This window comes from Sciurus carolinensis, chromosome 4, assembly GCF_902686445.1.
Source record: "Sciurus carolinensis chromosome 4, mSciCar1.2, whole genome shotgun sequence".
In the NCBI taxonomy this organism is placed as follows: domain Eukaryota; kingdom Metazoa; phylum Chordata; class Mammalia; order Rodentia; family Sciuridae; genus Sciurus; species Sciurus carolinensis.
Genome location: NC_062216.1, coordinates 92,069,022 through 92,083,520, shown reverse-complemented (window position 1 = coordinate 92,083,520; position 14,499 = coordinate 92,069,022). Strand labels below are relative to the sequence as shown.

Here is a 14,499-nt window from a genome sequence, read left to right as displayed (position 1 = left end):
TTTATTATACTGATCTGGAAAAAGATTTAGTATAGTTATGCTTAAAATGAGTACTGGGCCTGTGTGGCAGGGCCAAGCAACTGCAACATGACTCAGAAATCAAACACAGTGAAAGACACTTGGGACATGCTCAAGAGGCATTTCACTGCCACAAACAAGGCAGAGGAGGGATTCTCTTGGATACATAGCGAGATACACTCCTACACCTTACAGGCCAAGGAGCTTATCCCATATTGGTGTGAGGAATGGCTTACTTTCTGGTGACCACATGTGGGACCAACCACCACTAGAAGCCCCAGAGGGTTTTGTTTAGTGTGTGTGTGTGTGTGTGTGTGTGTGTGTGTGTGTGTGTATTTTTTTCCTTCTTTTTGTGAAAGTAAATGTAACAAACAATTCAGAGTTGATCCCAACCTTCTGGAGCCAGCTCTTCTGAGGTCAGGGAGGAAAGAGTTGTTTTTCTTAAATCACCATGTAGGTTACATTCATATTCCACTGGAATGACTAGAACCCCCTGCCACCCACTTCCCCAGACAGTGACCTGACTACAGAAGAGTGCAGAACGTTGACTCTTGGAAACACAAATAGGCTCTCTTCTCTGGCTTCTTCTCATTAGTCATGCCTTGGCACAGTTCCTCCCCATCCCCTTCTCAAGCAGGTCCTTAAACAATCACTAAGAAAAAAACCAGAACTACTACCTCAACATTTCTGGATACAAGGAGGCTTCCCTGGGCTTGGATTGAGAATCTGTGCCCCAGAGGTGCTATTCTGACTAGAATCTACAAAGGGAGTGGGTGCAGGAGACAAAAATGCTAAAATTAAAATGGGAGCTACTGGTCCCCATCTGCAGCTACAACTTAAGATGCCTATAGTGTGCAGGAGAGAGGTGCAAAGGAATGGATGAGCAGGGTGTTCCTTGGTACAATAGTCTGCTATTTGCCTTTATTTCTTCGCCTTGCCTTGTGCAGCCATAGCTTCCATTGCTTTACAAACAGTCTCTTCATGTCCCAGGAACTGCATGGGCTTGATGGGCTTCAAGTTCTTGTTCATAGAAATGGGAATACCAGTTGGCAGGTTCAGTTCCATGATGGCCTCTTCAGAGAGACCCTCCAGATGCTTGATGATGCCCCAAAGGCTGTTGCCATGGGCTGCAATCAGAACCCGTTTCCCCTCCTTTATCTGGGGGACAATTTCTTCATTCCAGAAGGGCAGAGCTCTGGCAATGGTGTCCCTTCAGACTCTCACAGGAAGGCAGCTGATCCTCAGTGAGGTCTGCATACCTACAATCCTTACTGATATTGCTGTAGAAGGGGTGATCTGGCTCCACTGGAGGTGGCGGGACATCATAGGAGCATCTCCACATCTTTACCTGGGTCTCGCCATGCTTAGCAGCAGTTTCTGCTTTATTGAGGCCAGTCAGACCGCCATAGTGCTGCTCATTGAGGAGCCAAGTCCTCACCACTGGCAGCCACATCAGGTCAATGGCATCCAGCACTGTCCAGAGGGTTCAGATTGCTCTTTTTTGCACTGAGGTGATGCAGATGTCAAACTCATAGTCAGCATCTCGCAGTGCCGCCTGCCGCGCTTGGCCTCCTCGTGGCCCACCATCTCAGGTTGGGGCCGTACCGGCCGCTCAAGCGGTTTTCTAGGTTTCAGGCGCTCTCGACGAGCCCAATAGCACCAGCTTGTAGGCAGCCATGGCGGAGTGGTGAGGATGCAGCGCTGACTCTTGTTTTTTTCTTTAAAGTCTCATCTCTTTTTAGTTTTGTTTTCAAGAAAAGGTTTGGGAGTTGGGAATGAGCAACTGAGAAGGGAGTTTCTAAAATTGACAATCATTATCTTCTTTTGTTCACAAAATAAAGTTATCATCAGATTCAGACACTTAAAGGGAAAGAAGATCATGGTGTTTACTACTTCATATATAAACCAAAATGTACCAATTTACACATATGCTGACATTAATAGCACTCATTTTTAGATTTATAATTGCAAAACTCTGAATGAGTCAAGGCTCTCTGGGATGGGATAGGGGGTGTACCACTTCTGCTGGGGTCCTAGGAATGTGCTGTAGGATGCACATGGGAAATGCCAAATCTGAAGGGAAAGAGTGGGACTAGGCTTTTATGCACCTGTCCCCCCATTTTTTCAGGCACTAATTGTTTCCCCCTTGATGACTACAACCATGCTAACTACTAATTCCACATTTTACCTTTCAGTCAGGTCACTTCAGAAACAAACCAAGCAAAAACATATCAAATCCTATCATTTAATTGCTTTTGAAAGCCTCCATAAAAAGGTTCCAACTTTGCCTTTTGTGGAGTGGTGGTGTAATATCTTCTGTAACTCCGGTGACAATACTTTGTAACCACAAATACATAAGGTTTAGCAATTTTGGGAGTATTAGGAAGGCAATAAGAAATTTAAATGACAATTTTAGAATATTTATGATGTGCTGAGTATTCTACAGAAGACCTTTTGCATCTTTTCATGTCATTGTGAAAGCTCATCTACAGTTGTTCTCCTGAAGTCACCACAAGGCATGCCCCTGCCTCCCCACTGCTCTGCTTCCAACCTCATGCTCTGTTCCACACTGGAATCCCACACCCAGGCTCAAACTCCAACTCACTCTACAAGAGATAGCTCAAATGTCTTCTTACCAGTCCCTGAAAACCTTCCCGCATCCAAATTAGTCACACCAGGTATTCCCAAGTAGCTACCCTTGGTACTCACTGGCACTGTTTGCTGAATGCTCACAATAATCCAATGAGGTAAGTAAGCTGTAACAAGGGAATAATCAGAAAACAAAACAGAAAGGCTATACCACTAATATACAGGGGAACCAGGAATTAAAATAAATTGAAGTATGAACCTATGAGCTTCAACAACTGTACCTGTATTATCATATTTAGCAAAAAATATAATTAACAGCTTGCCTCTTTTGGAGGACAGAAAATTTTTGTACTGATACCTGCATTTATAATATCTACCACATTAAAGAGTTTTTCAATAAATATTCACTGAAGGCTTGATTGATTCAGACTTTTATAAAATGGAGGTACTGACGTTATCCTCAGTGAAAGCCCTGCTGAGCTAAATGATTCTTTTACCTAGATATAATTCTCCTATAACTATGTTTCTAAGAAACAGGTATGTGTCATACAAATAGTAGTTGAGAGAGACCAATAATGTGTAATTGGGGTAAAGGAAAAAAATAAGAAATTTGTATTCCAACAATTACATTATTTTCAGTAAAACTCAAGAGTATTCACACATTAGTTGGACACTTATATAAATGTACCAAAGATTAGATATTCTGCTTCAGTAGCCAGATAGTTCCCAAAAATCCCCTCCTAATGCTTTAACACCCTGTATATTCTCTTCCCATAATGAGCAGAGTTAATTTGAACAGCCAGGAGGATCCTGTGGAAATGATGTCATAAAAGACATGGCAACTTCCACCTTGTTCTCTTTATCACTTACCCTAAGATAAGTCAGCCAATGTTATGCTGATGTTTAAGCTGTCTTATGGAGAGATCCATGTGGTGAGGAACTCAGGCCTCCTGCCAACAACCAGTGCAAATTTGTCAGGCATGGGGATGAGCCACTTTGGAAGTGGATCATCCATCTCTAGTCAAACCTTCATATAGACTATGTACAAGCTGGCACAGCATTTGGATTCATACTTCGTAAAAGACACTGATCCAGAGTCATCCATCTAGGCCATTCCTGGATTCCTGATCAAAGACACTATGCCAGATTTAAAAAGTACTGTTTTAAGTCTCTAAGTCTGGGGTAACTTGTTATGCAGCAATAACTAACTAATAAACTTATTACCACTTACATGACTTTCATTTAAATTAGTTTATAAGAATGCAAGTAGAAATAATTGATGAATTAATTAATATTGGGTTATTGTGATTCCTAAACACTGGATACAAGCGAAATAGAATATTCAAGTACAACTCAAGCAAGATAAATTCCAGTTTCCAAGGAGTTCTGCCTTTTCCTTCCATTTTTACAAAAGAGGTAAAGGATGCAAATCTTTCATATCCTGGTAGACATCTCTTAATGACTGTTTATGAGTTGTTAGGCATGTTTCCTTACTCCAAAGTAGATCCAAAGGAGGGACAATCAATGGACAACAGTGGCATTTCTTTCTGTTATTCAAGAAATGAGAAAAGAGTTCATAGCTCTGATTGTTCAAATATTCTAGATCAGATAAGAAAAAAACAGGATGTTTTGGAGGATTTCAATATGCCTGGAAAGTTTTAAAACAAGCAAACTGTATATTTCTTTTTATTGGAAAGAGAAAATTCATCTGAAATTCTAAATATTCAGTTACAGATAAGATGTGATAGCTTATTTTCATAAGTGATATCTCTTAGTCTCTACAAAATAAATTAAAAACAAAAATATGCAAAAAAAGGAAAGGGTGGGATACTTAAAGTGCTTTTCTTCCCTTTTTTGACACCAAAATTCACTAGCATACATTCAAATATAACGCCATTCTGCTAAAAGCAATATACAATGTTAAAAAGAAAGGAATCTTAGGTTTTAAATAACCCATATGAAATATCAACACAATAAAATTATAGCAATAATACCTTGACTTCTTGCAGAAACAAATCCATTATGATGCTATGAGCTATATGAATTTGGAAAAGCAGAGGGCAATGATAACAAAAATTAATTACAAAATAAAATTTACCAAGGCCCTATATTTGAAATAGAAAAAGGAAGATGTAAATTTCTTTCTAATAATTGTGCAATATTTGTGAGATATAACTAATATCTATTAACAATGATACCAAATGTTTGGTAAGCAGCAAAGGACTTGAGAAAAAGTTACAATAGAGTTCAAATAAGAGAAAAATCACTTATAACTAGTGGGTATCCAGGAAGCCTTCATGAAATAGCCCCTCATGCCTGTATGTAACTATATATTTTTTCTAGCATTTTCATATTAATATATTAATAGTCTCATTATACAGATGACAAACTTGAGGATCAGAAATATTGAGTGACTTGATTAGAATGGAGTTACTAGTGCTAGAGAATAACAACAGATACTCAGTAAATTAGCACCAGGCACCACTTTTTGTGCAATTCAGACACTGTACACAATGTAGTGAATGTAAATTCTATAGTTTCCACTTTAAAGATGAGGATACACAAGATTTCAAAAGATTTCGTACCTTTTCAGGTTCATATGGTTACTCAATTGGAGAGCCCTTATTTGAACTCAGTTTCCTATCCCAGGTTAATTCACCTATCCCATTCTTCTCTTAATAAGTGTTCACACTCTTTACTGAACCTTTCCGCCTTTGGCCTCATATACTATTCATAAACCACAAGGAACTGAAATGCAACCTGTTGGTATTATGATTTATTATTAAATGTCACATAAGAAATCAGAAAAGCAGGAGACTAAGACTAAGACAGGGATATGATTAACTACTGTTTAATTAGCTAAGTAATCCTTTCTGTTTACATCCATCTGAAAGGTGCAACTCCTAAACTTTACTAGATAAGCTATAGAATTATTAGTTGTATAGGGTCTCCTTCCTCAGGCTAATACTTCACTATCTCACGTGTCAGAAAGCTGTTTTCTGAAAACCAACTTCAGAGTTTTGATTGGTATTCATCAAATTATCTAGGTGTCTTTTGTTGAAGATTTATTACTCCAATTTGAATCAAGAAGGAAGGAAAGAAGAGAAAAAAGAAAAACACAAACTGGTGGAAAAAAAGAAAAACACAAACTGGTAAGTGTGTATAGATTAAGACAAACACAATCACATGAATACTAACCATGTTTTGCTATAGAATACATATCAGACAGATGTGATACTAGGACATATTAAAGCTTTACATCAAACAAGCACTGAAAAAGAACAGTATGGTCATTGGTATAGTCCAGTGAATACAATTACAACAATAACAACTACCCCTCCTAGGTACCCCCCAAAATCCCCACATGACTAGACCACAGTGTTCAGAGCAACACTCAAACTTATGAAAATTTTAGGACACAAAGAAATGTGAAGAACAGATGAGGAAGAAGGATCCTTCCATAAATGAAATATCAAAAAGCTTTTTTTTACTACCACTGAAAGTATAAAGCTCTGTAGGGGGACATAGTGAGTTTGCAGAGGGCTCTGGGGGCATAGATATACCCCTCAAAGAACTGCTTTCTAAGAAGAGGAAAAATTCAAAGAAGTTAACTAGTTTTTAACTTGAGTGAAATTAACCACAAAGGTAGTTCACAGAGGGTGTGACCTGCACTCCTGAAGATAGTTTCTCTGAAAAAGACTAACAAGCGTCTTGGGTGGTTTCCACACTGCACTGTTACTGACAAGACTCACTCCCCTACTGTGCCATGGAACCCTGTCTCGTTTTTCCTTTATGGTCCCAGCACCTAGGACAGAATCTGGCACATCAAATTAGGATCTGGTTCAGCCAGGAGGAAGGTCCTGATAGAGTAGGAATGCCATATGCCATTTCCTGAAGCAGCTATGAGTAAGGCTAGCTGATGAAAATCTCTCTTCTTCTTCCCCCAAATGGAAGGAGCATTCACAGGGTGTGGTCCTATTTTTTTTAAGTGAAAAAGAAAGTATTCTAATAAAACAAACAAGCTTATAGTTTTATGTTATATACTTTAATTAACACAAATGAAATCCCAAATGTTGATTGCCTTCAACACTCCCTAGTTGTCCTGGAAATTTTTCTAAATACTAGATTGTTCTAGTTAACCTCTTCTTAGATCATGAGATTTGATTATCCAGCTTTATTGTGTGAATTAACCATCTGTTCAATAGTACTGAGACCAGACAATAATAGAAATCCTAAGATTGCTTGTAAATACCTGACAGTTTTGACATGATGTGTCTGCACAGATATTAAAACTTTTCCCATTTATTCCGCCTAATGATCTCAGAAAACTATTTTAAAAATCCACAAAGAAGAGTAAATTCAAATGTTAGGAAGGACTTCGTTTTTAAAAATAACACTGATTAATTTCAGGTGACAATGATTTTCATTCTCCTTATAAAATCGGAGCTGACAGAAAATCTTTCACATACATTTAAGAAGATATGTATGTGTGTACATACATGTGTGTGCGTGTCACATACACACACAAACAGTAAGGGATGCTCTGTTGGTGGACAGAAAATTACTAGCCTATGTTGGAATGTTCAAGTATGTTTTAAATAGTTACCTTATTTCCTAAATGGAGTTGTTTCACAATGTGTGTTAATCTTGATAAATGCCCTCATTTCAGTTCAAAGAAAAGCATAAGCGATAAAAAGTTACCTTGTACTGAAGAAAAGAATATATTTAGATTTAATTATCATTTAAGCCAAGCACGTGTACAGTTTGTACTTTACCTGTTTCTGAAACCTTATCATTTCCTACCACAGTGCCTGAATGAATGGAAGCCCTTAGATAATTCCTGGAGTTACAGTATATCACAGTATGTGTTCAATTTTGATGCACTCTTTCTCCTTATTGAAAGCATATGCTCTTAACTACAATGCTGAGTTAACAATGTTCAATTTAGCCTCAAGCTAGTCAAAAGAAAGTTGGGAGGCAGGAATAGGCAGGAATGTAGTTCACATACTATAGTGATTTTGGTCAGTTCCTGTCATGAATACTCGCTGCCTAGCGCTATCTCAAAAAGTTGAGTCTGATTCTGCCTCAGGTAAAGGAAAAATGGTAGAAACACAAAAGGGTCAGAGTGTAAAAATAAATGAGTGAGGAAAGGAATGAACAAAGGAAGAAAAATGATTAAAGCAAACAAAAGAGGTGGCAAAGAGGGGAGATGAGGCAGTAAGTAACAGGGAACCTTGTCAGAGTCATAAGATGCCAATGATCACTGGAAACACCAGGTCAGAGAGGAAATATGGAAGAAGTCAGTAAATGTCTGATCCTACACACTTTAGAGAGAAACTGAGGTAAGAGGAGCAACCAATAGAGGTGCTCAAAGAAGCAGGATGGTCTTGATGACTCAGAAGTTGGAGGGAGCCTGCTCATCATGGGTCTCATGTAGACTTATGCAACCTCTAGGGCCTGACAATCCAGGGGACCCAAGAAATGTGAAGTCACACATACTGCATGAAATCCAGGCTCCAAGGAGAAAACTGGCCTTCTCTGTGCATTATGGAGTTAGTACAGACACAGCAAACACCCTAATCCCAGCTCTGTTGTGATGTGCCTTAGAGCAGTTATAACCCCTAAGCCATGGTTTCTTCATCTGCAGAGAAGTCTCTTAGGAATAAGTACACCAATTTGTCTTTTAAAAACTGCCACTGGTACATGTCTATGGCCTGGGACATGCAGGATCCTGGAGCAGGAAGACCTAATGAATATAAAACAAGATCATGCCTACTTTCTGGGTGGGATAGAATCCAACTTGGGATGCTGGGAGGCTAATAATCTCACCCCTTTAAGACAGAAGGCAGGTTCTGCTACAGGGTCATAGACATCAGGACAATCATTTGCTAAAAGTCAGAGTTGAAAAAAAAATCACCCAAAACTTCAATTTTATAGTGCCTTCCATGTACCAAGCCTTTGACCTAATTACTTTATACATATTAATTTATTGAATTCTCTTAAACAATCCCAGGAAATAGGAATTTTCCTCATTTTCTGAAGCTAGAAGCACAGGGTAGTTAAAATACTATGATCCACACTTTGACTCCAATCCTTGGTATATATCCAAAAGATTTAAAATCAGCATACTGTAGTGACGTTGTCACATCAATGTTTATAGTAGCTAAATTCACAATAGCTAAGCTATGGAACCAACCTAGGGGCCCTTCAACAGATGAATGAATAAAGAAAATGTGCTATATGTATATAGTGGAGTATTACTCAGTCATAAAGAAGAATAACTTCATGGCATTTGCCAGTAAATGTATGGAATTAGAGACTGTCATGCTAAGGGAAAGAAGTCAGTCTCCAAAAGCCAAAGGTTGAATGTTTTCTATGATATGTAGAAGCTAACTCATAATAAGGGTGTGTGTGTGTGTGTGTGTGTGTGTAAGAACAGAAGTTTAGCACATTAGACAATGGGGAATGGAGGGAAGAGAAGGGGATAGGAAAAGGAAAGACAGTAAAATGAATCTGACATAATTTTCCCATGTACATATATGAAAACAACACAGTGAATCCCACTACCATGTACATCCATAAGAATGGGATTCTAATAAGAATAAGAAGTATTCCATGCTTGTATAATTATTCAAAATGGATTCTGTTGTGGTGTGTAACTAAAAACAACCAATTAAAAAAAAATACTATGATCCAAGCCTCCCAGTTACTAAATGGCATGTACCTATGAACCCAGCCCTGGGAGCCTCAGTGTGTCTCCTGACCACGCCATAGCCCAAGCAGTGCACTGGTAAAAACTTGCTCTTTTCTCCCCAAGTAGTGATTTCAGCTAGCACTCCCAAAGTTCCACACTTCTGACAGGAAGATAAGACTACTTGCGTAATGGCTATTTTTAATCTGAATGCAGCAATTCATATTCTAACCAATTAATTTAGTCTATTTTTATTGTTTAAGTCATTGTTTTAAGCTATTAAAGAATTCTCAATCTCTCATTTAAAATATTATATATACCATCAAACATATTTATTTAAAACTGATTAATATGCCTTCTGTATTCCAAGTTGAAAAAGATATAGATCATCATATCATTCAGCATATAAATCATTTAAAAAGGTAGTTCCCTAATGGATACGTCTGGAAAATACACAGTACTTATAATTTCATACAATAAAAGATATTTGCCTGAAATCATGCATGTTCAGTTAAATTTCTCTCTAGCCAGAGCAATTAGGCAAAAAAAGAAAATTAAAGGGATATGAACAGGAAAAGAAGTGCTCAAATTATCTGTTTGCTGACAACATGATCTTTTACTTAGAAAACCCAAAAAATCCCACCAGAAGAATTCTAGAACTCATAAATGAATTCAGCAAAGTAGCAGGATACAAAATCAACCCCATAAATCAATCCCATTCCTATACTCCAATGATGAATATGAAGAAAAAGAAGTTAGGAAAACTATCCTATTCACAATTGCCTCAAAAACAAAACAAAACTTGGGAATCAATCCAACAAATGGGGTGAAGGGCCTCTACAATGAAAACTAAAGAACACTAAAGAAAGAAATCAAAGAAGACCTTAGAAGATGAACGATCTCCCAAGTTCTTGGACAAGCAGAATCAATACTGTCAAAATGGTCATGCTACCAAAAGCATGATAGAGTCAATGCGATTTCCATCAAAATGACACAAAAGTCAGTTTAAAGTAGATCACAGACCTAGGTATTAGACTAGAAACCCTGAACCTGCTAGAAGAAAATATAGGCCCAACACTCCAATATGCCAGATCAGGAACTGACTTCATTAACAAGACTCCTAAAGCACAAGAAATAAAATCAGAAATCAATAAATGGAATGGCATCAAACTAAAAAGCTTATACACAGCAAAGGAAATAATCAAAAGCATGAAGAGAGCGCCAACAGAATGAGAGAATCTTTGTCACCTGTACCTCAGATAGGGCAGTAATATACAAAGAACTCAAAAAACTTAACACCAAAAAAACCCCCAAATAACCCAATTGATAGTGCACAAAGGAACTAAACAGACTCTTTTCAAAAGAATAAATACAAATGGTCAACAAATATATGAAAAAATGTTCAATGTCTCTAGCAATTAGAAAAATACAAATTAAAACTACACTGAGATTTCATATCACTCCAGTCAGAATGGCAATTATTAAGAATACAAGTAACAATAAATGTTGGTGAGGAGGATGTGGGGAAAAAGGACACACACATTGCTGGTAGGAGTGCGTAACTGATGCAACCACTCTAGAAAGCAGTATGGAAATTCCTTTAAAAACTAGGAATTGAGCCACGCCCCGGTTTATACCCAAGGGATTTAAAATCAGCACACTACAGTGTCACAGCCATATCAATGTTTACAGCAGCTCAATTCACAACAGCTAAGCTACAGAACCAACCTAGGTGCCCTTCAACAGATAAATAAATAAAGAAAATAAGGTATATGTACACAATGGAGTATCACTTGGCCATAAAGAAGAACTTTATGGCATTTGCCAGTAAATGTATGGAATAGGAGACTATCATTCCAAGTCAAATAAGTCAGTCTCAAAAAGTCAAAGGTTGAATGTTTTCTCAGATATGAAGCAGCAAATCAAAAATAAGGGGAGAGAAGACTAAAAACAAAAGAATAGAAGAAAGATCAGTGGAGTACTTGTGAGGGGTGGGTAGTTGAGGCAGGAGGATCCCCAAGTTCAAAGTCATCCTCAGCAACTTAGGGAGACCCTGTCTCAAAATAAAAAGTAAAAAGTGGGGGATATGGCTTAGTAGTCAAACGCACCTGAGTTAAATTCACAGTATAAACAAAACAAAACAAAACATCTATCAGTGGTGCAGACAAAGGGGAATGAAGAAAAGGGAAGAGGAATGGGACAGGGAAAGACAGTGGAATGAATCTGACCTAACTTTCCTATGTTCACATAAGAATACATTATAGTGAATCTCACCATCATGTACATTCACAAGACACTCATTAAAATATATATATATATATATATAAGTAAATGCAGAAAGGTCAGTAGAGTAGAGGGAAGGGAATAGGGGAAAAGCAAATGGGAGGGAAAGGGGAAGTACTGGGGACTGAATTAGAACAAATTATATTCCATGCTTGTATAAAATCCTACATGCCTCATATCTACTCACTGTTCTTACTAGGAAGTCAGCAAAACTGGAAGAAAAACCCAATAGTGATTCAATGTGATAAAAAACGTTTGCTTTGGGGTTGGGGATACAGCTCAGTTGGTAGAGTGCTTGCCTCACATGCACAAGGCTCTGGGTTCAATCCCCAGTACCACACAAATAATTCAATAAGTCAATAAATAAATGTTTTATGGAAGTTATATAGAGTTAAAGATTATAATTTCCTTGCTATCAAAGAACATGTGATAAAATTTTATTTCATAAAGAAGAAATAATAAATTCAACTACACCACAAAACTTTACCTGATGGAGAGAGGGCATCTGTGATTTAGAAGGGTCACTTATAAGGAACCTGCATGATTTCCCAGACTCCTTTGCTGATTTCCATATTTTCCCCATTTGGGTGATATTTCACAAGGTACTTCTGATGAAAGCACAAAAATGATAAAGGGGGAAGGTACTTTCCACCCCAAGCAAAAAGCTATTATAATAGTTACTGCATTTACTTTCTAAATGAAATGTTTTTTTAAACTGAAGATAATGACCATTTTGTCATGCATATGTATGTACTTTTTTCTTAAAATAGACTATGTAAGGGATCTTTGGTTTTCCTTCTCTAAAGAAAATATATAATTATGAGTATTACAGCATAATACTCATAATTTGACCCACCTAGCCAAACAAGAAGAAGGAAAAGTTCTCATTTGTGGGTAAGTACCTTGTTAAGATAAACCCACTAGAGACTGAACAACACCTTATATTTGCTTCAAATGGTTTTTAATCATGGGAGAAGGTACTTAGAAAAAGAAAGCAGCAGACCTAAGGATGGAATCCAGTTTCTAATTACCTAAATTTTTTAAACCACCACCTTGAACTCTACCACTGAATTTCTTAAAGGTCACCTTTTCCAAAAGAACTTTCCTAACTCCTCCTTCCCTCAAAACCAAAACCTGGTCTCTGCCTCCCCCTAATGCTCCTTAACAACAGAGGCACAGCTGTGTTGTAGATCTACCTCCTGCACCAGACTGGTGAAAGTCCTTCAAGGCACTGTGCGCGCCATCACTCCCGCAGTCAACCTCCCTGCACAGGACATGGTAGTTAAGACCAGTGGTGCTGGAGCTGCCCCTGGGTTAGAATGCTAGCTCTATCATTGCACGCTTGGACAGACAATTCTGTGCCTTGTTTTTTGCAGAGATAAAATGGGGGGATTAATAAAAGACCTTCTGAGATAGTTGTGAGATTTAAATGAATAAAGGTAAAGAACCTGGCACACCACAAGCACTCAGATGTTAAAATAGAATTACTATTATTATTTTTAAAAAATAAGTCTCTAATTCCTCACACTTCTCAACTCAAGGCTTAACCTCACTATCCCTGGGAAGTTCACACCAATGTTGTGATTTCAGAGAGTCAAATCCTCATCCAGCATGATTTCCTCTTTGCCTTTAATATTGCCGACATCTCTCTGATCTTGAGGCTCTTTTTTCCCCCTTTGTTTCCAGGAAGGACATCAATCTCATTTTTTCCTTTTGGCCTCTGTCCTTGTCTGGAGCTGCTAGAGATTTTGGCCATTTGATTTTCTTCTTACCCTGCTTGCTACAGACAAGCTTACCTACTTCAGTCTTTAACTTCTACAACATGCGTCCAGTCTATAGACAGATCATGTCCAAAAAATGACTAGAAGAATGATTGGGCCTATCAATATTTCCAGTCCAAGCTCCCTTTGAGTTTTTGGTCTTTATTTCTAACTGCCTTCTAGGTAATCTCCATGTAGAACAGAACATAAGACCTTTTTCTTGTCTACTCTCTCAATGGGATATGGTTAAACGGTGTGAGGTACTAACTGCGAAATCTGTTTCTCTAGGACCTGGTATCCCTGTTAGCTATCGATTCAACCTATTCTAATTCCCTAATCGCTGGCCCAAATATCTTCTCAATTGCCAAAATGAAATCTTTTCATTAAGGTTTCTATATTCTCACTCTTTATTATTGTGCCCACCACCCTCTGGTCTCCCAGGTTGGAGGCAGAGAGACCAGGGGCCTCATAAATAATGCCACCAGAATGACCAGCTTATACTGATCCCTTCATGACCCTGTTTAAATTTTTTTCATTACAGTTCATGTGCACATTTGAATATCACAATCTACTAGAATATATTTAATAAGTACCTCCCATGCTGAATAAAGTCCTAGCTCCCTAAGAGTTCTAATAAACAGTTTCTGCATCTTAAAACTTAGTTTGGCAAAAACATTATTTTGTTGCTTATGAGGCACCATTAATTCTAAGACACAATTATTCTGTTACCAACAAGGAAAAACTGCTAATTAAACGACGATCTATTTCTTATCACTTAACCTGTTTTAATTGAAAAATATCACTTTTTATTGAAAGAATTTTTTGGACTTTGGATACTTATTTTTGTCATGTATAATCTATGGTAACTACAGCAAATATGTAAAGTTGGCAATTCAAGGTAAACTGACTTTATCCAAATAAATAGTAAAGTGAATACTAAATGCTATATAAATAAAAAGAGGTGAGATCACCATGGATCTCAGTCACAAAACATAAAAATAATTCCTAAGAAGTATACAGGATATTTTTAAATGAGTAACTGAGAATTTTTTTTAAAGCAATCACTATCCTGTTCCAGTATAAAACTGTTCAATAAATTCAACTGGAAGTTGAAGTCTAACCAGAAAGAAACAGGTCAGTTAATTAGTTCAAAGCATG

At 37.6% G+C, this 14,499-nt stretch overlaps 1 protein-coding gene and 1 pseudogene across 1 annotated transcript in view; both read right to left on the bottom strand.

Annotated features, from left to right (window-relative positions):
* Rassf8 (Ras association domain family member 8) overlaps positions 1-14,499 on the bottom strand; it is a 121,340-nt gene that overhangs the window by 81,723 nt on the left and 25,118 nt on the right. The gene's annotated exons all lie outside the window — the stretch shown is intronic.
* On the bottom strand, positions 940-1,696 carry LOC124982402 (phosphoglycerate mutase 1-like; annotated as a pseudogene).